The 23,626-nt window shown below is 38.2% G+C and overlaps 1 long non-coding RNA gene across 1 annotated transcript in view; it reads right to left on the bottom strand.

Moving 5' to 3' along the window:
* Positions 1 to 15,839: 15,839 nt before the first annotated feature.
* Positions 15,840 to 23,626, bottom strand: part of LOC135315331 (uncharacterized) — a 61,430-nt gene continuing 53,643 nt past the window's right edge. The window contains exon 5 of the long non-coding RNA XR_010374776.1: positions 15,840 to 15,946. This is a non-coding gene — a long non-coding RNA (uncharacterized LOC135315331). The remainder of the gene's footprint in view (positions 15,947 to 23,626) is intronic.

The raw sequence follows: 23,626 nt of genomic DNA, 5'->3' as shown, positions 1-23,626 counted from the left end.
TATTTCAGTGAAGGAAAACTGAGCCTGTCCAGTAGAAGACATTTTGAATGTACACTTTAATTACAATTGCAAACAAATTTTCACAGAAAAATTTCATGTGAATGAGAATTTGCAAATGCAAAGATTCAGGACAAAAGTCTCTCAGACTTGGTGGATTCTTTAATGACATTTCAGTCTTTTACCTTTTGCTAATCTGCCTCCTCCAAAGACAGCTGATATTGTCTATAGAAAAGATTGCACTGGTAGAAAACCAGGAACCTGCGAAGTTTGGTGGTAGATTACCAATATTTTTTGCTAAAATGATCCTTAATTGCTAAAAAAGAAACCAAACCCCAAATCATCATCATTGGAAAGACAACTCTAGCACTGAATGTTCCAAATAAACAGCCCATTCATTTAAGAAAGGAATACCACTTTCTATCAGAAATGAATCATCTAAGCTCTGAATAACAATTATAACACTCACCTACTTGGTAATTCATGTAAGAAAAACTATGATCTTTCTAATGTAAACATAACCTACTACCAAGTATTAAAGTAGAAAGGATGAACAGGATAGTCATGACTTCAACTATCCACACTGCATGCTAAATGATAAGTAAGTAAACCAAGTATTTTGCAATATCTAGAATAAGATAGGAACATAATACATAGGATTGCTTTAATAAGGCATATGGGAACACAGGAATAATTCATTTGTACCTCCTCTAACAACACAAGTGCTCTCAGAATGGTCTGTTATCCAAAAATTATCAACAGAGATAGCAAGACTGGTATAGCATGCAATGTAATTTTTACAGGTTTATAGCTGTATCTGGATGCCAGACTGTATCTTAAGTATATCTGCTCAAGCTACACGTTATCATAACTGGGACCTGATAAAGTAGAAGCAAAAAAAAGCTTCTTGCTACATGAAAACAGGTGTCTAATATCAAAGGGAAACAATGGTAATGACCTTTAAATACTGGCATTTGTTTGAGGTCTTCTCCGTGAGATCTTTTAAAATGAATGGCTCTGGTAAAGTAATGTCAAGAAGCAATAATCAGACAAGAAATACCCAAGTAAAAAGTCATCACCACAAGAAGACTGATGCTGAACGTTAGCAAGCCTTTTTGCTTCTGGAAGCATGGGCACTGCAATTTTTACAATTTTGTTTAAAAAACTGATCTGATAATTTCTGACCCTTTGACGTTAACGATGGGAGAGGAATAAAAGCTGTCTATTCACCTGGCACTAGCTGACATTCCTAGCCGCTGAAGATCTGTAAAGTCCTTTGAGTGTCCAAATACTGTGCAATGCTTGCAAACTACTTGCAAAAACTTGCAATCCACATTCAGAAAAGAAAGGTTTTACTTAAAAGAAAAAACAGATCAAATACAAAATAAGCCCAAACATCTTCATGAAAGAAAATGAGATTTTTTCATGGATGTTCTTCACGTGTTTTGGAGCTTAAAACAATTGAGTGGTAAATATATGATACATTTTGCACAAATGGTGCTTCAAATATCCAAATACAACTTATGTTTTTGAGTGCTATGCCTTTCCTATATCCAACATCTCATTTTCAGAAAAGGCTCAGAAAAGAATCACATGCTTAATATACTCCACCATGACAGTCTGTCCTCTACCATTCAATCAAGCAACACACAGAACTGTAGGATGAATTCCAAAACATACACTAACAACACACCCTACTAAGAGGCCTATTAAGACTTTCATTTATGCCATACGTATTTAAGTACGATACACTAAAAACATATATACTTATAAATTTATCTGACATAAACCTGCAGTAAGTTACAAAAGTGTATCAACATCACTAATAATGAGCTGCTTCCACAAACCTCTGAGAAATGTAGACCACAAAATTTTGTAGTGAATCTACATGATTTTTGATCCCCTCCATTGCCCTGGCATTTAGAGAAACTCCAGGCCTTTCCCTGGCTTTGGGCAGAACAACAGCCAACAGCCCTTCTTAGAATTGCTGGAAAGCTGCAGACCTTAGCTGAGAGATCCCAATAGACAATTATTAATCTATTCAGCTGTAGGATGCATTGTTTGTATGTGTGCTCTGCTGGAGTACATCATGTCTGCTATTTTAGAACTGGAGTATTCTATACAGCATCACCCCCTGAAGTTCACTATATGCTCCCATGTGCCATGAGGATAACAGAAAGGATGGGGCAAGTACCACTTTCAGTTTCTTTGTCAACTCTGAATACGGTTTGTGATGTTACACTAATGAGACAGAGGCAGGTCATGGAAGGTATGTGCAGAGAACTCACCCCCAAGTACTTAGCTACCACACAGAGTACTTAACTACCACAGTCTTCCTTTCTTTTTGGAGCGTCTGTCTACAAGCCACACTTTTGTGGCTCACACACAGTAATCTGATGTACAAGAGTTCAACTAAAAATAGATGGCAATAAAGTTCTGCCAAAAGAGGTGCCTGCTCTGAATCGTTGTTTCCAAAAACTACGTGTGGAACCCCAAATGGCTGCTTTCCAGATGTCAGCAATGCACACATATCTCAAGGAAGCAGTGAGACATGCTTGCTGCCTGTTAAAATGAAACATGTAATGGGAAGGGACCTAGCAGACCAGACAAACACAAAATATAAGCCCTCCTTATTCTTACTTTAAAAAAAAAAGATCCTTTGAGATATTGCCTAAGATACGACTTATCAAATCAGTAAACATGTTAAAGAAGTCTTGGCGTGAATGTTTGTATTCTGCTTGCTGAGGCAGCTGTCCCTAGGAAGGATGTATTTATATGTAAAAATCAGAAAAACATGCTATTACAGTTATGAATGCATAAGGCTAGGAAGGGCTATCATAAGCTGCCTTGTAGTTCCAAGGTGGTTATTTTGAATTAATGGAAAAACACTTATTAATCCCCCAAGGAACCTAGATTTCAGACACTGAGTAAAAAATGCTCTTCTGTAAGAGGAAAGCAAACCTTATTAACTTCTAGCTACACCTTCAGAGAATTGACTGGAAATCCAGATGTCTTGCCTCTGTAAACGACGGTCTAACTCCAGATCATTTGTGCCTTTGTCTCCAATTTCACCTCAACTAAATCGGCTTTGCGTTGCGTTATTTTTTGTTACATAAATACCTATTTGTGGAAGCTACCGTTCAACTGAAACTGAAAATCTCTTTCAGAACTTCCCCCTTTATTTATTCTTGGGGTGACAAGAATATTTGAAATTAATTCATAAGTCATGTCAGATCATTTTGGGCATTTTTGGTCCAGTGCAATGGTCCTACCAGTTTGATGACTGAGAACGTCACTGTTTCTTGCTGATCCTTTAAAAAAAGCAAAGCCTTTGATCAATACAATGGGTAAGGGTCAGTCTCAGAAAATGAGTGATCCAAGATCCAAAAGCTCACTGATGAGAAAATACACATGGAAGTGAAAATATAGGTAATATAGAGGTATGCCCTCACTGTATTCAGTTAGTTGCTGGAATATGGTGCTGATACTTTTATATTCAAGTTGCGTTAAAAATCCTCCCAGTTAATATAACGTTAACACGATTGAGTCATGTAGTTCACATTTTATTAACTAACAACAGTGATAGGTATATTTGCAGCATATTGGAGGAACTTCAAAGTAATATATAAGCACTAATGATAAGGAAGCATTAATCCTTATTTTGCAGGTGAAGAACATATGTACTTGACACTTCTGTGCTTTTATGTGAATCACTGCGGCAGAGGCAGAAACTGAACTTGAATTAGCTACAACCTCTACTATATCTATATGAACAGTTTTCTGAAAGAGCATGGTAGACATAGGAAGCTGTCCTGAGAAGAAAACAGAAAGATGTAATTTTCAGTGTAATCCTCTTGAAAGTAAGTCTGTATGCAACCCCTACCTCCAAAGCCAAAACCAAACCCCAACAAAACTCAAGAACAAAACAGTACATGCTGTATTTCTAGAGAGAACTTTAGTCAGGTGTGGCAATCTCTCTGTCCCTGCTTGCTCAGTCTGTAACAGCAATCGCCCATCTGGCAACTGGTCTTGTTTGGAGGACTTACTCCCTGTTATGTAATTTCAGATTTTTCTTGCAGCTTTGAGATTTTGCTGTACATGTATGGGTGAGAAAGAAAGGAAGAACAACTCTACAGAAGGAGTTTCAGATGCTTTATTTTTAATGCCGTACACACCGTTTTCTGAGGTGTTTGGCACTAAGGGTGCAATGTATTAAAATGATTGATTGATTGCATTTTAAAAATAGAAGTACTGTTCTGATACTGGGATTAACTATTATCATTAAGATATGGCAGAATTTTAAGCAGCTTTGAGGCTGCACCCTACTGTGAATGTAAAGCGGCCTTCCCCATCCCCCCTTGCCCACATTATACACAAAACCCAGAGTTTTTCATAAAGGAAGCAAGTAAATGCCACTAACTTCACTCCTCACACAGTGAGTACTGTATCCATAAGACCACAGTAACAACTCTACAGTGTCCTTTCAATTCCCGTCATGCATTTTTAGTTTGCTTTCAGCAAACTTGTAGCCTCCCCCACTTTTTTTCTGAACAACATTATGTGTTGCTCTATGGGAGAAGCTTAATCATAGATATTTTGAAGGTTCTTATTTTTAAATATCCTATGTATTATAGATCAAATCTTGGTTATCAAAGGGGCTGCAAATGATATTTTGAGTAAATGGTGTAATTTGGTGGCCCAGTACAGTATAAGCAGGTTCTGATTCAGAGCTGGGTGACCGACTGCAGCTAGAGGGAGACCCTGCCAGAAACACGTTCGTGCCAATAGAAAAGAACAGTTGATGGCATCTACCCAAGGTCAGCTCCTCAAATTCGGGAGCTGGTTTTCTTCCAGACACTGTAAAGTCGCTTGTTTAAATGCAGCCAGTCGGCAACAATTAAGCATCTAAATAAAACATGCAGATTTTGTACTCCTTTTGAAATCTCCTCCATGCCACGCTGTTTATTTTCTATTTCTCACAGTCTTCATTATCCAACAATCAGGCTACAAAATGGCGGTCAGAGTGAGGCAGACATTTTGTAACTGTCTCATTAAAAGCCTACAGAACAATGAAAATGCGCCGAATGAAAAGAAGCAATCCGAGGAGCCAAAAGGAGCATGTAGCACTGCGATGACTGAGCTTCTAAGCAAAACCTTTATCTTATTTTGTAGCAAAGTTAAAACAAAGCCGCACTGAGAAGCAACCTGACCGTATTTTACCCCCGTGCAGGCAAAATACAGTCTAGCATGGCCCTTTTCAAACACTTTCACTTCAGTGAGTACAGCTCGCCACCTATCTGAGCAAAGGCTGTTCTGTGCCCCTGTCTACTGTGTGCCATATGGACTCAAGACCACCCATTGACAGTGACTCAGTCACTATAATCTTAACCACATTCTTCCCTTGAAAGTCCAGACACTAATGTTTTCTATTACAGCTCCAGGAACTTTACAGTCTTTAGCACAGCTTTTAAAGCACTTGCAACAAAATCAGCAAACAAACATTTAACAAATGGAGGCTAACTCCATCTCTGCAGACAACTTTTCATTCAATTTTAACTATCTAATGTGAAATAAGCTAGGGACAGCAAAAGCAGAACAAAGGAATACCATAGCTGATAAAAGCAAAAAACCCCAAGAATTAAGAAGAATGTTCTTTTTTTTTAATTGTCTGTCCACCAGACTGCTCAGAAGTATTAGAAACTGGTGTATCTTAACAAGCAAATATGCAAATCTTTAGAAAAAACTGCAAAGCACATACTACTCATTAAAGATTTAGGTACCTGCCAAATATCAGATTTTATGATTCAGACATTTTTACACTGTTCCCTGATGAGGTGAAAAAAATCAAAACAAAACCAAAAAAACCCCAAACCCAAACCTACAACAACTTTTAACACACAAAAACATAGTTTTTGTTACCTTTCTATAAAAAAAATATGGCTGAGGGAGTTTTGCTTACATTTTTTAATGATACAAAATGACCAAAGAGGCTGGGCTAATGTTATATTTGAAAAGGCAGATATAGGTTTAAAAAAACCCAACACCCTGGGATTATATAATGAAAAAATAATCATTATTAATATTAATGCGTCTCTGATTTTAAGGGACTTAAACCTATAAAACAGGTAAGGAATAATTATATAGGCATGCTGAAAACACACACATTACACAGATAAATTGACATTTGAAGACGTTAGGCTAAAGCAATGCATCTCTGTTCCCGCTTCTCTTTTCTTACAAAGACTTGCACTCCAGTCTGATGCTGCTACTTGATATTCAACAAACCAGGTCACAAAACAGGCAACTGAATGGGAAGAAATGGCTGGCATTCAAAAGCCAAAGTTAGGTAACTCTTCCCAGAGTGCAGGTGGCAGAATAAACCAGCTACCTGGAAAAACAGCCTGGAGAAGCTTATTTTGAAACCCTATCTCTTGGTGGTAAATGGAAGAAAGCTCATGTGCCTGACTCTGTTGAAAGAAAACTACTCTGAGCCCCCAGAGAGAGCAGGGTAGAATGTTCTCAGAAAAGGGAGGAATTTAGCTTGCAGTTTACATACGACTGTGACACATTGGCCAATAACATGGTACCTCTCTGTGCTTTTACATGTGAGAAACTTCCTAGCTACACACAGAGCCTTTCCCTACAATCAAGTAGGAGATACAACAAGTGAAAGCTGATTTGTTTGGGCCATTTAGACCTGTAGGATATATAAAAGGAGAGGAGGAGAATTATTACCACAGCCTGCACCCTCGGCAGAGCCAGAACTGCCCAGGACAGGAACATGTGCAATGCTCTTAACATACGGTGGAGGTCCCACTCCAGACTGTGCTACAGCAAGCCCTGAGAGATGCTGTCTGAAGAGTCCAGCTGCTAAACGACCCCCTCCAGAGCTCACGTGAAGGCTGTCTCTTACAACACAATATACCCCTCTGTGTTTTATGGGAGATGTTATTTCTCAGAGACATATTTTGCAGTGTCCCGTATCTTTGCGGTGGGGCTAGCAATCTGCCACACTGCTGTGACAACAGGTGGGACAGCTCTTTCAAAACTTGAACAAACCTGCCAAAATCCAGATGCCTGCCAAGCTTACTACACAGATGCTACTTTCAAAGGTTATGACCCATCTCTAAAACCATGGATTAAAAAAGCACTGTTGATTACAGTTGTCCTTTGCTTTTGTTACAAAACCCCAAAATTGTGGAAATAATTCTGAGTTCTGTTACAAACCTGAAAACAGGCCAAAGTTCATGAAGAAGCTCCCTAAGGGTCGTGATCCTTCAGAGTTAAGCTAACTCCAATCTGAGCTGGGAGAAAAAAAGCTCTAAGTTAACACAAGTTTTTACACTGGAAGTGTGGGAAGCTCATGGTTTGACAAGATTTTCTTGCAAAGCCAGGTGAAGTTTAGTGGTTTCTGTGATATTTCACAAAGAGTGTCTGGGTGCCTTTGAACTTGAAACTCAAAGCAGAATCCAGCAGCTGCAAACTTAAACACAGCAAGACAAAGATTAAGAAAAAAATGTCTGCATGAGCTCCTGGGAAGAATACACTGAGTTTCACCTGCTGACATTTGAAAAAGCAGAAGTCTACACACCCTACTCTTCAACTTCAATTTAAATAAAAACATTAGGGAGGTATGGTAGAAGCACAGCTGCATGACACTTTTGACTTAGGTAAGTGAGGTACCTGTGGGTGGACTGCAGAGTCCCTGTTAAAGTTGCTGCCCACTGCTGTTCTTGCAACTACTCACATTGATTTCTAGAAGTTACGTGGTGCCATCCCCACAGGCTGTATCACAGCCCCTTTTCTAGAACAACAAAAGCTACCAAGGCTTGCTTTCAACAGTCAGAAGGGAATGAAAGAGAAGTTGGTTCTAGCTCTTAAATTTGGAGAAGTGGAATTAAGAAGGCAAAACAATCACATGGGTTTAAGGTTTGAAGCAGTCTTTTTCTTCAAATATCACTTTTCAGTCATCTCCTCTACAAATGCCAGCTTTCAAGGCTGATGAAACAAATGGCTTGGAGTCACTTCCATGAGGAGTATTATGTTAGTTCACAACAGTGTAAATCTCTCTGCTATTTGGCATCTGTTAGCTAGCTGATGCAGAATATGTTGAGCAGCCACAGTCTTCTGGTCACAATAAAGGGTAACTTGTAAGCAACAGAGGGAAATCACTGTGGAAGAATACCATTGACATGCGCACCAGTAGTCTACAGCCACATAACTTATCAGCTTTGGTTTGCTGAATGTTAGAATAAGGATAATCGTATCCTGTAGGGGACTTACAATATTTTGTATTTTGAAAGGGCTTTTCTTAACAACGAAGAAAACAGGACAATTTACCTACAGCACATACAGTTGCAAGAGAAAAAAGTGAAAATTAACTCAGGCATGCAGGAAACAAAAGAAAAGTAAAGGACTGTAAGTGGGAAAAAAAGGAAGGTAAAACAGGAAAGGAAAAGCGAGATGATTACAGACAGATGAGGAAAAAAGATTAAAAAACAACCCGCAACAATTGGGAGAAAGGTTTAGAAATCATACTGAAAATCAGGTAATGGGGATAAAAAGACTAAGCATGTTAATTATGGCACATTTCTTTGACATATTTTTTTCTCAAGTGTAGTAAACTTTTTGAGCAGTAAAGAAATATTAGTTTTGTTTAATTTTTATTTACTGTTAAATCACGAGAGAAAGAGAAAAAAAATCCTAAATTTTGTCAGCACAGCTTTGGTATTTCAGGTTCCAATTCTTTGGTGAACTATTCCTTAACCACTTGTAAGTCCTGGAAATAATATCTGCTGATAGTAGAATAATATCCCCTGTCCCCCCAAGTCTCCATTTATCCTTTAACACAGCAAAACTGTAGAAAATGAACAATTTGTATTAAATGGTTAGTCAGATCACCTCAGGGTCACTGCAGCATCCTCCCCAGTGTTGTAGTTTCTGCCTATGTGACTGAATGAAGTTTTGGAAAAGAAGGGCAGAAAAATATTTTGTGGAGAATCACAAAGTATCGCATCTGGCTTTTTATTATACAGTTCTGCATCCTATTTTGACAAATCTACTTACTAATGGAGGAGCTTAATAGTTATATAGACAAGACAGTCAAAATAATACAGCTGTGAGCATACAAGTGCTGTGGTTTTTGATTGTGAACCTGGATAATGCTAAAGGTATAAAAATCATCCGGAATAAAATGAACTACAGCAACAACAAACTCCAGACTGCTTTCCTTTGAGTTTAAAAATTACTGGATTTACCATTATGACCTAATGTATCTCTCTATATACATGCCTCTTCTCTTCATCTTTTATGTAAGACCAGTTGCCGTGACAACTAAAAGAATTGTTTTAATAAATGTCCCCCTATATTTTAAATGCTGCAGGTTCCTGAGACAAAGAAATCCACCGTACAACTACAAAGATACAAAATAATATAACACAAAAAGAAGCCGGGGGGGGGGGGAAGAGAACCCTGCACAGCAAAAGAATTCTGCATGGAAGTGGTATTTCTGGTCCACATTCCAAGCACAAGCTTACTGCTTATTATAAGCTTTATTACTGATACTTCCTATGTCCATAACTTCCTTCTGTGTCCCCATGGCAAACCGATCAAAACTTGTGTCTCTTAATTGGACTCCAATAAAATAAGCATAACACAATGCACAATGCAAGTATTGTGAGGATACAGTCTTAAATGCTCAGAGTTCTATACCTACTGAGACCAAGGCATCAGTTAAAATCTGACGTGAAGTAGTGATGAAAGGCTCATGAAGTGCAAAGGGAGAGCTGACCCTGTACATCTGAGCAAACAATCCAAACAAGACTACACAGATTGCCCAAAGGAGGTACGCCTTTGCAGGAGCAGGCCCTTGCAGAGTAAATAGCAATCCTGAAGTTTACTGTTGATTACAGAGACATGGAAGTGTATTGGTCAGTACAAATAACCAGAGACTGGTGGAAAATTCTGGGAAGGAAGATGGGAACCTCTTGGTTCACTGGAGTGAAATGCTAAGTCTCTAAATTCTCCCTGCATGTTGGCATTCTTCAGATACGGACTTCTGTGTGCTTTGTGCTGGCCTGGAGTGATTTCTACCTATTCCACAAAGTTATCCAGACCACTAATAGTTAACAGAAAATGTACAAAAGAGAACAATCACTCATTGTCAAGGGAGATGAAATTAAATATCCCAACAGACATTCCTGTTCATAGGACATTCTGGCCAACAGGCTTCCTCAGATACTACAGTGATAACAATACAATTAGTTTCATTATTAATGCTAATTCAATGGGAATTTAACTGAATAAATAGTTCAAATTAGCAATTTCTTTTAGGAATTCTGAGCTGGCGTCAGTAACATCTGTCTCTCTGTAAAGCGACAACAGACAGCTTGAACTTCGGGTTTGCCTCCTCTGCAACATTAGGCATCACATTACTAACCCAGAGCTAGGTAATCAGTCTCCTGCCAACCTTAATGAGTTTTCAGCTACCTAAGCGGGCTTCAAACTAACAGGCACAGGTAGTATTAGCAGCAGTGCAGTCACTGCAGCATGGTGTTTGCAAGGGACTGGTTTATCTGCCTTAGAAGCTGACCTCTTGTACTGCCACATCTACACAGTGTCTGGGACCCAGACCGGCCAGCCAGAACCTGGTTTGGGTATGTTCTGCTAAGATATAGTTCTGGTATGGGCTTCAATCTAGTTCTTACTTATATGACAGTGACTACACCGAAAAACAGCATTTGGACTACCAGGATGATTTGATTAGCAGCACAGCATGACTGCATTAGCAGCTGATGCACTGTGTTAACTCAAGTTTGAAGTCTCTCGCCACTTCTCTATTGCATTACCAATTTAAACATCAGTAGCACTTGTTCTTCAAAACAGGCTCCCAAAGGACTAGATGACTCAAGTGAAAAATGCCACTCCTCAAAACTAGAGGTATTTGTGGGTGAATGAAGGTAAGGTCCCAGTAACACCTGAGTCTGTAGTTAGCACTTCAGCAAGGACAGATCTTTATTTTACACATGCACACTCAGAGTTTGTAAGATATTCACACTCTCTTTTTCCCTCCCCTACAGTATTTATTTTCTGAAATACTTTTAGGACTGCGTAATTAACACCATGTTTCTGATTTTATACAGGAGGCTGCTTTTTAAAGATATTTTGAAGCAGAAATTCTGCACAAACTATTCCATATACTTTTTTCTACTTTTAAAAGCTTCCCTCTGCCACTTTACCTATTTCTGACTAGGAATCACATACAGATTACCTAGTTTAGAATCATTGTTTACAGGAGTTTTATATTCAAAGTTTCCATTTTTTAATCCTTCACAACTGTGAAAGAGTTAATCTCACATCTTAATGGGAGTTTGCCCTTAATAAGAAAGCATTAAAGCAAGCCAACAATAACATGCTAAATGAAGGCCATTCTTTTGCCTTTTGTCAATATTTTCACAGCAGCAAATAGATCAAACACAATATATTTTTAAAGGCTTTTATTTTTTCCCTCTTTGTAAATTATAAATGCTTTGGTATATTTAATTTCAAAATGAGTTCCCTGCGGATTAGGCTAACACGATGGATTAAAAAAAACCTTCCCAAACCCTGCAATATCTTAGATGGAAAAGTACACAGAATGTTCTTTTCTACTTCCTCCTGCTCATTTTCTAGCTGATCTTCCTTCCCCTGCACCTAAAGACCAAGCTGTCTGTGTAATCCAAATGGTTTCATAGTCCTATTCTGAGACTTCAGAACACTATAACACGTATTTTTCTAAATAAATGAAGGACTTCAGACTATATTCAGAGGAAAATACTCAAGTGCCTAAATATATGCTACACCACGCAGATATAGTAGGCATATTCACATGGGAAGAGGTAGAAAATTCCCCCTTGCAATATGAACTCTGCCTGTGAAAAACAGAGGGAATACCTGCATTTTGTGACAGTCTGCGCAAGCACTACTTGGTGTCTATTTGTGGGAGAAAGGTTTGAAATGTGTTTGAAGACCCAACGGACTGTTAGTCTTGAACCTCTACCAGTTTGAAACCTTCCTAAGCAAGGTCAGAAGACAATTCTACCCAGTGAGAGGTATTTGTAAGACCTGACTAACTTCTCCATGCAAGGGCATTGGCCAGACTCTGAAAACATTCCTCTGGAATACTTTCTTGCCAGAGGACTTGAATGTCCTTTCTCCTGTCCTTCTGTCCTTACTGGTTATATATGACCAAGGGCTCCTCAATGACATGCAGAGTACAGCTGTTAACAACTGCTTTAACATATGGACACAAGCTTTCTGTTAATGTGATAGGTTGGGGCTTGTTTCCCACCCTGCATTAAATCTGTCTGATGAGAAGTCCTTTTCCTGGAAAAAGCTTTTGTATAAACAGTGAACTCTGGTCCAGTTGCAGATGGGAGTGAAGGCAGCAATGGCAGCCTGTGGCAATGAGACAGCCTATGGATGGGGTTATATCACAGCCCCAGTCCAGGGGGAGGTCCAGGCTGGACCGCCCTCCTCCTTCATGCAGCTCAATCAGAGAATGGAGTCTTAAAACTAGAAGCAAAAGTGACAGAGAAAGCTTTCTGTTTGATAAATTACCAACTCTTCCGGCTGGCCCCAGGCAGCTGTAATGTCTACCTGCACAGAAAGAACCCATCAGGAGAATGCCATGAAAACAGCCTGGGGTCACCACTTAGGTGTTTGGTGCCTCACCTGGCCCTTGTCCAAAGTGAGTGGGTCCCTTCTAAAAATTTTGCAAGAGTGGTAAAAGTAGTGACAAATTACTTACAAATGGTATCCTAAGTTTTAACAAAGTTCTTTGGAGAGAGGCAGGCATGCAGAGTGAACACAAAGAATGAATGCCAACTCTCAGAGAAACAAAAGTCCCAGTTGCAGCTCCAAAAGATCATGAATCTCAGCTTTAGCATGGACGCAGTTTTGGTTACTTACCACGTATTTGAAACAATTGAAGTGGTTTTTTTCTGTGTTTATTTTGGAGCTGGCTATTTTTAAGGTCACAGTCCCTGCTAAGGGAGGAAACTGTGTCTCTAGGGTATTGGGAATTAAACAGAGGAAAGAAAAAGGCACAGAGAAAGTAGCTGCCTTACAGAGAGAACTCAAATGTTTTGTTTCCTTCCTTGCTCAGTCTGTAGTCAAAAAAGAACTTTACAGTAAACAGTAACTCATGCTTCTTTAAAAAAAAAGAATGTAATTCTGAATTTCACAGGAATTATTTTTTAACTTTTTCCCTCCTGGAATCCCTGCAATATAAAGGGGCATTACAACTTGTTGATCAGTTTTTACAGCTTCAGAAGTTAGGCTTAACCCTCTCCTGTCTGTGGTGACTTATGTCCTGGGACCTATGTCAAGCCAAGGATTTTGTGCAGGAGATAAGTGCCGATGCAGAGATACAAATGGGAAGGTGTGGGTAAGGCAGCAAATGCTTTGAGAGCCTTGGAAAAGCCAGTCGAGACAGAAATCAGTCGCTGCAGAAGGCACATATTGCGCTGAGACCACAGACTTCTGTGCCAGGAACCAGAGGAAACCAGTGCCGAAGGAATGGTGCGGGAAAGGACAGGAGCAAGTGAACCGAGAGGCTGCAAAAGCAACCAAGGCAATTCTACCATGGGTAAGTGCAGAGCCTACTGCTATCAGCCTGCAGTCTGCTCTGTCCCTGCTCCAGGAGGTCACAGAAGATGTTACCACAGCAAAGCTACACCCCCTATCTGACAAAGAGAATTCACTCCAGAGTCTTAGGTGTTAAATAATGCAAAGAAGGATCAAAGCCAGCAGCTATATGAAAAGAGGCTTCTTTCATAACTTAATTGCTCATTTGCAAAATACCGATGTCATTTATTTAAGCAACTATGACCTTTTTTGATGCACTGGTAATGTAAATGCTCATGTGTGGGTGTCAGAAGAATATAATGATAATAAAATACTAATACCTTCGATCAGGAGTTGCTCAATTTATTTTGCTGAGAGAGCATCCTTATAGAAATAGACCTGTATTGTACCTCACTGAGGCAGTGGTTACAGCTGTCTCCAATTCTGTCCCACACTCTGCATTTGCAAAAAAGAGAAATGGATTTGGATGCATTTTTCAGATGTCTTTTTCTCATGTGCATACCATGAGATTTACACCAAGATTTTGGGAATCCCTCCTTTTAGCTAGTCTCTGCTCTTCGTCTTGTATCCCAGATTATGGTAGATGTCAGGTATATTCCTCCAACTGTAATGTCAATAAGCACTATTTTCAGGTGCATGAGTTGTTTTTCATGGCTCTAATTAAACAGATGAAGCATGTACAGGCAGGGAACAGCATGTGCACACCAGTCCAGAAGACATGTACTGTCAACTAGAATTGGTTAGGGAACAGTGCGACTAGAACAACATCAAGAAGGCTAGCAAGTGAAGGAAGACATTCCCATGCCTTAACAGGGGTACAACACTAGACATAACCTGTTCCTTACTTACTAAGACATCAGCAGTTAAGATACAATGATTAAGGGAAAGACTCTAGTCTCTACTTATTACTTGGACCCAACTGGGATAAAGAACACCAAGGAAGTGCAGCAGTTATTTAAATGTCAGATTATAAGAAACTCCGGGGGAAAAAGGCACGGGGTGGTAGATACAAGAGCTCTTCAGAGTGCAAAAACAAGGAAGAATTTATCCAAATTATTCTTAGACAGTGTTATTTTGCTTCTGAAAGGGTGCTGTCTGTCGCATGCCCAGGCATTATAGTAAGAAACTATCTTTTGTTTCATTTATGATTCTCAAATTTGGGACATTAATAAAAATGGACAGGAACCCATGACAATATAAAATAATTTTCTCTTCAGAAATTGTCTTCTAGATGTATATGCAATTTATCTTCAGGTGATATTTATGTGTTCATATGCAGCCTGACCTGAGCAGGCTACATACCTGTACCCTACTTTCCAGAGACACAAAAGAACTACACAGCTTTTTCTTTTAATCACCTGCATAGATACTCTGTAATATACATTAATGTAAGTATGCAAATATACAGATCAGAACTGACTGCTACTGGTGTGAAGGGAAACTGTGACCTCTCAATCCCATTTAAACACATTAGTAGGCCTTAATAAAGTCAAGCAATATTGTTAGCTATATTAGTGCAACTAAACAGTCCTTGAGGTATAAGAGAACTGTGTATGCTAGAATGAGAGTATCACTAAATCTAAGAACTAACAGTATTAAAGCTATATGGTTACTCCATTAAAAACTATGCTTTTAAGAGTTTAGGAAGATTAGAAGCCTGTAAGGCATATTTAGATAGCTACTACAGAAGAATCAGGTGTGTGTTCTGGGACCTGTTTTATTTAAATTTGGCTGTAATCAACACATATTTTGGAAGGCAATGAGAAATTCTTCAAGCCAATTATGTTATTCAATGTAGTCTGAATATGAGAATATCCCTTCTGACAAGCTGAGGAAATGTAGGCTTATCAAGAAAGATCTTCTAACTGAAATATGCAAATAACTAACTCTGAAAGAATGTGGAAGCTGTATAGACAGGGAGACAACTGTGTTACACCTGTCCAAAAGCAGAACACAACGCTGAGGAACTGCAAAGTTTTCCAGAAGTTTAGGCTGTGGCAGGATATTCTAACTAAGCATACCTTGCAGCAAGGCATTTGTTTTGATTTGCTAGCCTTCTGATAGAATAAACACTTTCCAAAATATGAACAGCCTACTGTGATTTTAGCAATGTTTCTTAGAAGCATTCTTTATCTACAAAGGAGCAGAAAAAAACCTGTTCAAGTGAAAGATCACTTTCTCAATTTCTTAATGCACATTGGGTGACTTACCAAAACACTTCTTTTTTAAGTCATGCTACTTTTAAGTCTTCTTTGTTTGCTTTGACATCATATCTGGAACAGACAATGGTAAGCAGACTCTGGTTTGCATGTTATCAGTGAATCTGAAATAAAGAAAAGAATTTTGTTCAGAATTAGTTTTATTCTCCATGCCTCAAGGAACACAAACGGTGTCAAATTTCACTACCAAAATATCTGAAAATCCCACTGACCTGTTGGAGACAACATCAGAAGCCAGTACCAAATGATTCCATACAAGATGGTTTTTAGTGAAGGCAACTTTAAAATAAGGTCTCATCTACAAAACCTTCTTGACCAGAACACTTAGAATTCAGCTGATGTCCAGGAATAACTACAAAGCTCGGTTAGTTTTTTCTTGTTAGGTCTGTTTTCAGTGGCATGCTGTTCAAAATATGACCATTGCTTAAACAAACTGGAAAATTTTCTATTTCTGAGTCTCAGGTTTTTACTGTGACTATTTCAAAAACTCTTCCATATGAAAGAGCACCACATTTGTATTTATGAACAGCATGGCTTATGCACTTTCATATTGATTGGAATACTTCAATAAAAGCTAAAGCTTTAGCTTTTTGTAGCTGAATCTGGTAATCATGCAATGCAGCAACCCAACGTATCAATCTCATTAAGCTCTGTGGCCTTGATTTTATACATTAATAATCTGATCACTGTTTTTATCAAAATCAAGAAAGAATCCAGATGAGTTAATAATGGAATAATGAATCTCTGTCACTGCACAGCAACATCAGACTATAGAAAGAATACATTATTCTCATGATCTCTGCAACACTTACGTAACTTACACTTTCTGGTTTTCATCATCAAGTGTTTTCTCAGTTGCCCTAAGATCCAGCAAAAGTATGTGAAGCAAAGAAATCCTGTTGCATTGAATGTAAGAAACTAGTGGTAAAAAATCATCTGCCTTTTACACTATGCTTTGTTATCTAGGAAAGATCCCAAATTGCCCCTCTGGACTGTTCAAGTGTTCTACCAGAATGGTTCAGTGCGTTCAATATTTACATCATTGAGCTGCAAAATCCAGTCATGGAGATAATAACGTTTGCTATGTTTGTGATTACTCCAAGCATCCTGGTACCAAAAGCAAAAATACACCATCTTCCTCTGTTAGAAAGTTGTTGAGAAGGTAGTTTTAACTTCCAGAAACTAGGACCTCTCTTGTTAAGTAGGACACCTATAATCATGGTCATCTTTGTCATCCTCCACAAATCTTGCTTTAAGGAAGACCTGGTGCCAAAATCTACACTGAAAAATTCTAACCATCTTCTGTACAGATGAAGTTGCATTCAGGACATAATACCTTCCTTTTTCAGTAACCAAACTCTCACTTTAGGTACCTGTTCAGGACATTATGCAGAAATATGTTTCCTCATTCTTCCCATATGAGAGCTGTGCAAAAATCTACTGCTGACACAAGCAGCAGCACATCCAACAGTGAAAAAGCCTGCAAACTTCATTGGCAAAATAGCTTTCAATTAAGAAGGAATGCGTACTCATAACAGAATCTGATTTGTGTTTTACTGGTTTTAAAACTTCACAACTTTCTAATTCCAAGTAATGATGTGCCTACCATTTTGGTAAGGAAGTGCAGCTTTTTAACATATTATCAGCTAGCTGTAGGTGCTGTATTATTCACATATGCTTTCACATTTCCCAAAACATGGTTCATTAAAAAGGAGTTTTGATGGGGCTTGCTATCTTGAAGAAAAAGGTTTGAAGAACACTACATGTAGTGTCTCTCATATTTCTGTTTCTCATATTTCTGCATTTCTAAAGAAATAAAGTAGTATTAATAAAATACTCCAAATAGCACGTGCTGTAATTATTCACCAGGAAAAAATGTTCTGATACAGCTTACAATGTATTAAACCCATTCACAATTAGCCTGATTGTGTCCTTCAAGTCAAAGGGAGCAAACCAGGAAACTGACTTCTAAGGTATAGCTCATGATATAGTTTTCATTAAGCACCTACAGGTACTGCATAGGCCCAACATTTGTTATTCCTCAAAGTACTGCACTGAAAATGGATGTATGAATTAAAGAATCATACCAAGTTGTGTATGCGCCTAACTAGGCTCGCCCCCATGCAGAGAGAGATTAGTATATTCCTTGCCTGGACTCTGACAGTTGCCAATGCATAGTTACAGATTGGCTGCAAAGAACAAAATTCTCTGCAGGGTGCTTTACTATGATTTTATTTTCAAGGGGGGAGTATTATTCAGTCTTGCTAATGACATTTTCTAGAAACTGCTTCGGATACGTTCCTTCCTTCCACAAAATTATTTTTATGATCATCAGTACAAATTAGGCTCCCAAGAACAGACTGTTTTCTTACACGTATAATGTCAAACTGAACAGATCAAAATCTAATCTATCTTCTTTTCTTCATAGAATTTTTTTCTACAATGGATATATATATATTTGCATATACCTGTACTGCAAACATTATTATTTTAAATAATATTTTAAAAATATAATGTAAAATAAAATAAATAACAACTTTCTAAATTATAAATAATAAATTAAAAAGAAAACCAATACTCAGCTTCCACCGTCAAACTTATCACTTCAAACTGCTCTGCTTCTATGAGGAAATTAAAGTTTTATGCTGCCAGTACTGAGAATCCAATATGAGCCCGATCCTTTGTACATAAAAAGCCTTGCTTTTCCTCCAAACTCTCAAAGTCAGCTATGTTCTGGTTATCTCTTGGTTGAGTACCACAACTACTTGCCTCCCCTAGAAAAGGTGGTGCCAGCGCTTACACTGTATTTTGAATGACTACAAACAGCAAGTGTTAATTTCACAGATTAAACAGGTTTTCTCTAACTGTAACCATAATCTATGTATTGCAGTGCCACTAGGGATTTCTTTCCACTTTACTTGATCCAGAGCTTTACTACATCACTATCCATTATAACTGATGTACATTTATCTATGCACATACATATCCATAAAATAAGATAATATGTTCTACATTTTTATCCTCTTAAATATGAATTAAGGAATTGTCTTGGGTGACAGTCGCCTCTTTTGTCTGTGCATTACCAGCAAAAGAATAACAATGCTCAATGGATTTCAATCAAGAATTAACAAGCAGAATCAAAAATATTTTATGTAGTTCCCTTTCTTCATACACACAACTAAATCAGGCATGTCTTCTTGGTATTCGTGCAGACAGATACTGTTTTCATACAGTTATAAATAATCACTGAGATTATCATCACAGAAAGACGTTAGTGGGGAACAAACACATAAAAAGCCTTTCTGGTTTTGTTTATTTATACACTGTATTTCACAGCACTTTTTCCTATCATAAGTCAACCAGTTAGACATTGCTGAAAGAAACCTTGCCCAACAACAGCTGGAAAAGAAAAAAAGCCTTGGAATTATTTTCTCAAAGAAACTAAAAGCAAGCCAAAACCGGGCACAATATTCAAATTACATTATATTAGAAATGATATACCAAATTTTACCAGCTAAGGGAAAAATGGCAAGCTAAGCATATCCCTCTACCTCTCCCATTTTGTTAATTCTTCACTAGTGCACGTACCTACAAAAGACTTCAGCTGAATTCCAGCTTAATCTCTCCCTAGACTATCCTGGAGATATTTTATTTAAATATGTTCTAATTTTCTTCATGTCATGTTATGTGTTTCTTCCCTGGAAGTGCAGTGTGTTGTCCTGAGAGGGTAATACAGGTAACATTTAATATACACTTGTAAAATAATAGTAGCATTTATCAACTCCGAATTCCACCGGCACTATTAATTCTCACAGAATATACCCACATAACTGAGGCCACAAGCTCTGGGACTCTGAAATGCTGCAAACCATTTTTAGCTACAGCAGCAGGGAAGGAGGGAAGACAAGAGAAGTCAATTTGCACAAAGATCGGTGACTAAACCAAGTCTCTGTCCTGTTTCGGAGACTTGCCCTTACACTCCGCAAAATATAATGTTTGTGTAATCACAAGAAAGCAAAAAACCCAAACAACCCATAAAACATATCTGAGTTTTCCTTTCAGTGGCATTTAAAGTTTTCAGTTGCAGTTTTGCACTGAGCATTCATTAATTCAACAGCAAAACAATGGAAGAACCACAAAGTCTGATAGGAAGTCTTTAATTTCAATTTTCTTTGCCTGATCGCTGATAAAAATATCCCCAGAAGAGACACTTACCGGACACTAACAGACCAGTATCTAGCTCCAAGCGTGTACATGAAACATGTAAACTAAATGATGTACCAACGTACCACCAACGCAGGTATAACCTTAAAAAACACAAATTCTGTCCAAGATCCAGGAAAAGTCAGTTTACAAAAAGACCGCCACCTTTGCTTTTTACTGGCTAATGTTATATTCTGTTCTCACCTGAAATATTGTTGCATTTTCCAGAATCCTACATTGAGTTAAGTGGCTGCTTTACCACATTCACTCTAATTTACAGTATTTCAGCTCAATGGAGCAGCGCAATGCAAGCAGAACTTGTATTCTCATCTCTACTTCTAAATTGTACTCCTGCCCTGAAAAAGTAGAATGCATATGACAAATTCAATGCACTTTGTACTTCTCACTAGTAACACAATGACCTGAGAAGGTTAGGCAGATGGCTAAAATTATGCGAGTGGTTCCCCACATCTTGGAGAGGCCTGTGCTGACCAGTCACCAAAAAAACCACCAAAGCCTAGTTAAGAGAAAAACAAACATCCTTACAATGAGCATATCTGTTGCCCACTTCCATCACCAATAAAAGCTACCTGTGGTAGCTGGTCTGTATGTAAGAGGCTAGAGAGCCACATCCTCTTTGCCTCTGTTTCTCTCAAAGGCTGCAGATCATCATCATTCTGCTTAAAAAACTGGGTGGGTGAGATCTGCAGCTCACAACCTGCACTGGGTGGCCCTTGGAGGGAGGACACAGAAATTAACTCTATGGCAGGTGGCTCAGAGACCAAGTTCACACATGCTGGAGAGAAACCCAACCTTTTAAAGATTTAAGAGGATCTAAATATCCACTCCTCTTTTGGAATTTGTTTAGCAGTCACAAACCTAAGAAGTCTGAAGCCCACTCCTTTACACAAAAACTAATCCACTGGCACGTGCGATAGGATGCTCAGGTTTGCTCACTTCATGCTCCCAGGCTATACAGCTTACTTGAGCCCTGGCACCCAAAAAAAAAGACTTAAGAAAGGTTTCCTATAGTCGGATACATATCTTCTTCCAATATTAAGACATTAATCCAAAACAATGCAACTTGGATGAACATCTGAAAACAGAATGGCTATGTGAAAATGGTATGCCTGCATTTTACACTTTAAAAAAAAATTTTCATTATCAAAGCAGAAAAATTTAAGTACCGAGGGTTATAAGTTTAAATTAATTAAACTTGTAATTTTATTTATCTAAGCAGAGAAAAATCAGCAAGCTGAAAAATAACTGAAAATTATTTTCAGTAATTGAAATGAAGTAACTGACATTAAGTATGGAAGGGAAATTTGTATTTTGTTTTAATATGCAATTTTAATATAAAACCTCCTTAGGATGGTATTTGAGAGTTCACATAAATATTTTAACATCCTAAATTGAATCTTTACTGAACTGTACATAATCACATTTATTATTATAATTTTCACTGAAACAGAAACCTGGTAAACACACACTTAATTTCAGTACCTTAACGCAGTAACAGAGCTGTACTTTTGCGTGCACTCTATGTCCATCTTCGCTGTGCCCACGACTGTTTTCAACTGCAAATGACTCCTTAAGCTATAAATGCGCAGTAAGATACGTAACTGGCTGCATGACTGAACTGGCCTCCGGAAGGAGGATGCAAAATCTGAACTGTCACCTCCAACTCTGTTTCTCAGTGACACGGAGGCAGAGTTCCACAAATAGCTGGGAAGTTATATTAAGAGGTTGTGTGATGTCCTGCCAGGGTCTTTACTAGGCTTCTAGAGTACAAAGGTCATGTATTACTTATTTATAGAGAAGGAGGATACTGTACAAACCATATGAGGTTTTAGGAAGCTTGTACTTCTAACCTAAACGATTCTGTGATTCTGTGAAATAATGCAATGTACACCACATTTTGAGAAATGGCATTGAAGTTCACCTATAATTGAAAGGTATCCTCTTTAACTAATATATGGTCTTGATTCAAGAAGGAAATCAAGACGTACTTAAATCTTCTTTGGCTGTGACAGAGCTTACCTTGTTTTATGATTTAAACGGAGTTTACATGAAACTTCATCTCTTTTATATAGTTAGACTGAGCGGTGCCGAGGATTCCTCACTATGTGTTTGTAGAGCATTTAGCACAGCTGTATCTTTTTTCTCTACACATCAAATGACTTTCTATTCCGCATTCGTGTAGCCCGCTGTATGAGACGTTGTATGTATAACCACTATGAGTCCACCCTCCTCAGCCATAACATACATCACTTTATCATAAATGGGTTGGTTCAGATTTGATTCTCACCCCAATTCTTCCATCTAGTAACTGCAGTTGCTTGGTCAAAACACTTCTGCCTTGCCTCTGCTCCCCTGGGACCAGGTAGTAGAGCGCTAATGTTTGCCAGACAGCTGTTGTGTGGCTTAATTATCTCCACAAAGGAAAACAGAATTACTGCAAATTGTTGTTCAATGACTTGAAATGTATGCCATGTCTGTCAATAATATCACCAAATCAATCAGTATTTTCAGTGCATACAAATACAGTCTGTTCTCTAAAAAAGAAACACCTTTTTCCCCTTTTCAGCTAAAGAAGGGACTAAAGTAGCCTTTGGTCCCGTGGTAAACCGTGCCTTCCCTCCCACTCTTCACTTATTAACAGGCTGGAAAACTAAAGCATATTGTGCCTCTCCCTCTAGACTCTGTTTTTATTTTAACATTACTGATTTTCAAATTTGACAGAGCCTTTAATAAGACATAATAGGAAAGCTGAATGTCAGTCCCAAGAGTCAGAAAAACATTCCATTTTAACCTGTCTGAAATGCAGCAAACAGCTTCAAGAAAGAAAATGAACAGACAGAATTACTTAAGTATTCTACGTAAGATACTTCTATTGTATCAGTACGAACCTAGAATATACACAAGACATATATGCCCTCTAGATGATCTGTAAAGTCACTGATTTTAGAAATTTATATTTCAGATTTTTTGCTTAGGCTGCATTTATTTTGATTAGAAACAGCATCCTGCCAATTCAATTTAGAAATAAACTGATTTCCTACTTTATCTGAAAAATACTGCTAGCAGTGATCTTCCTAATACAACGAAGCTGGTCATTGCTGGCTGACACCAATCCCATAATGGTGGGTTTTATGGTGTCCTTTTATGATGCCTTAATGGGCAGCACCATTTTCTGAATGTATTGATCCTCACAGTTTCCTTCTGATTTCTGCTCAACAGGAACACATTGCAGGAACTGTAATTCCCTTTTTTTTCTACCTCTTTTGGCATCTCAAGCTACTTTTGACATTTCTTTTGATGGTTTCCATCTTTCACTGCCAGCAATGTACTGTCCATGGCCTTTTCTTAATTTTCTCTCCTGTTGTCTTTATTCCTCTCCAACATTATGTTGGCTTTTTAGTCTTTCCTTTCCCTTTACTGTCTGCCTCTTAAAAAAACCTACCAAACCCCTGAAACTTGCTTTGTTTAAAACACTGGATTAAGCTTGAGCATCCAGGTTTACTTCCTGTATTGAAACAGATTTTCAAAACAGCTTCTCTATTTTCCAGTGCTAGAAGCTC

The sequence above is a fragment of the Phalacrocorax carbo genome, chromosome 1 (genome assembly GCF_963921805.1).
Source record: "Phalacrocorax carbo chromosome 1, bPhaCar2.1, whole genome shotgun sequence".
In the NCBI taxonomy this organism is placed as follows: domain Eukaryota; kingdom Metazoa; phylum Chordata; class Aves; order Suliformes; family Phalacrocoracidae; genus Phalacrocorax; species Phalacrocorax carbo.
The sequence above is the reverse complement of the archived record's forward strand: the minus strand, read 5'-3'. Positions and strand labels throughout refer to the sequence as shown.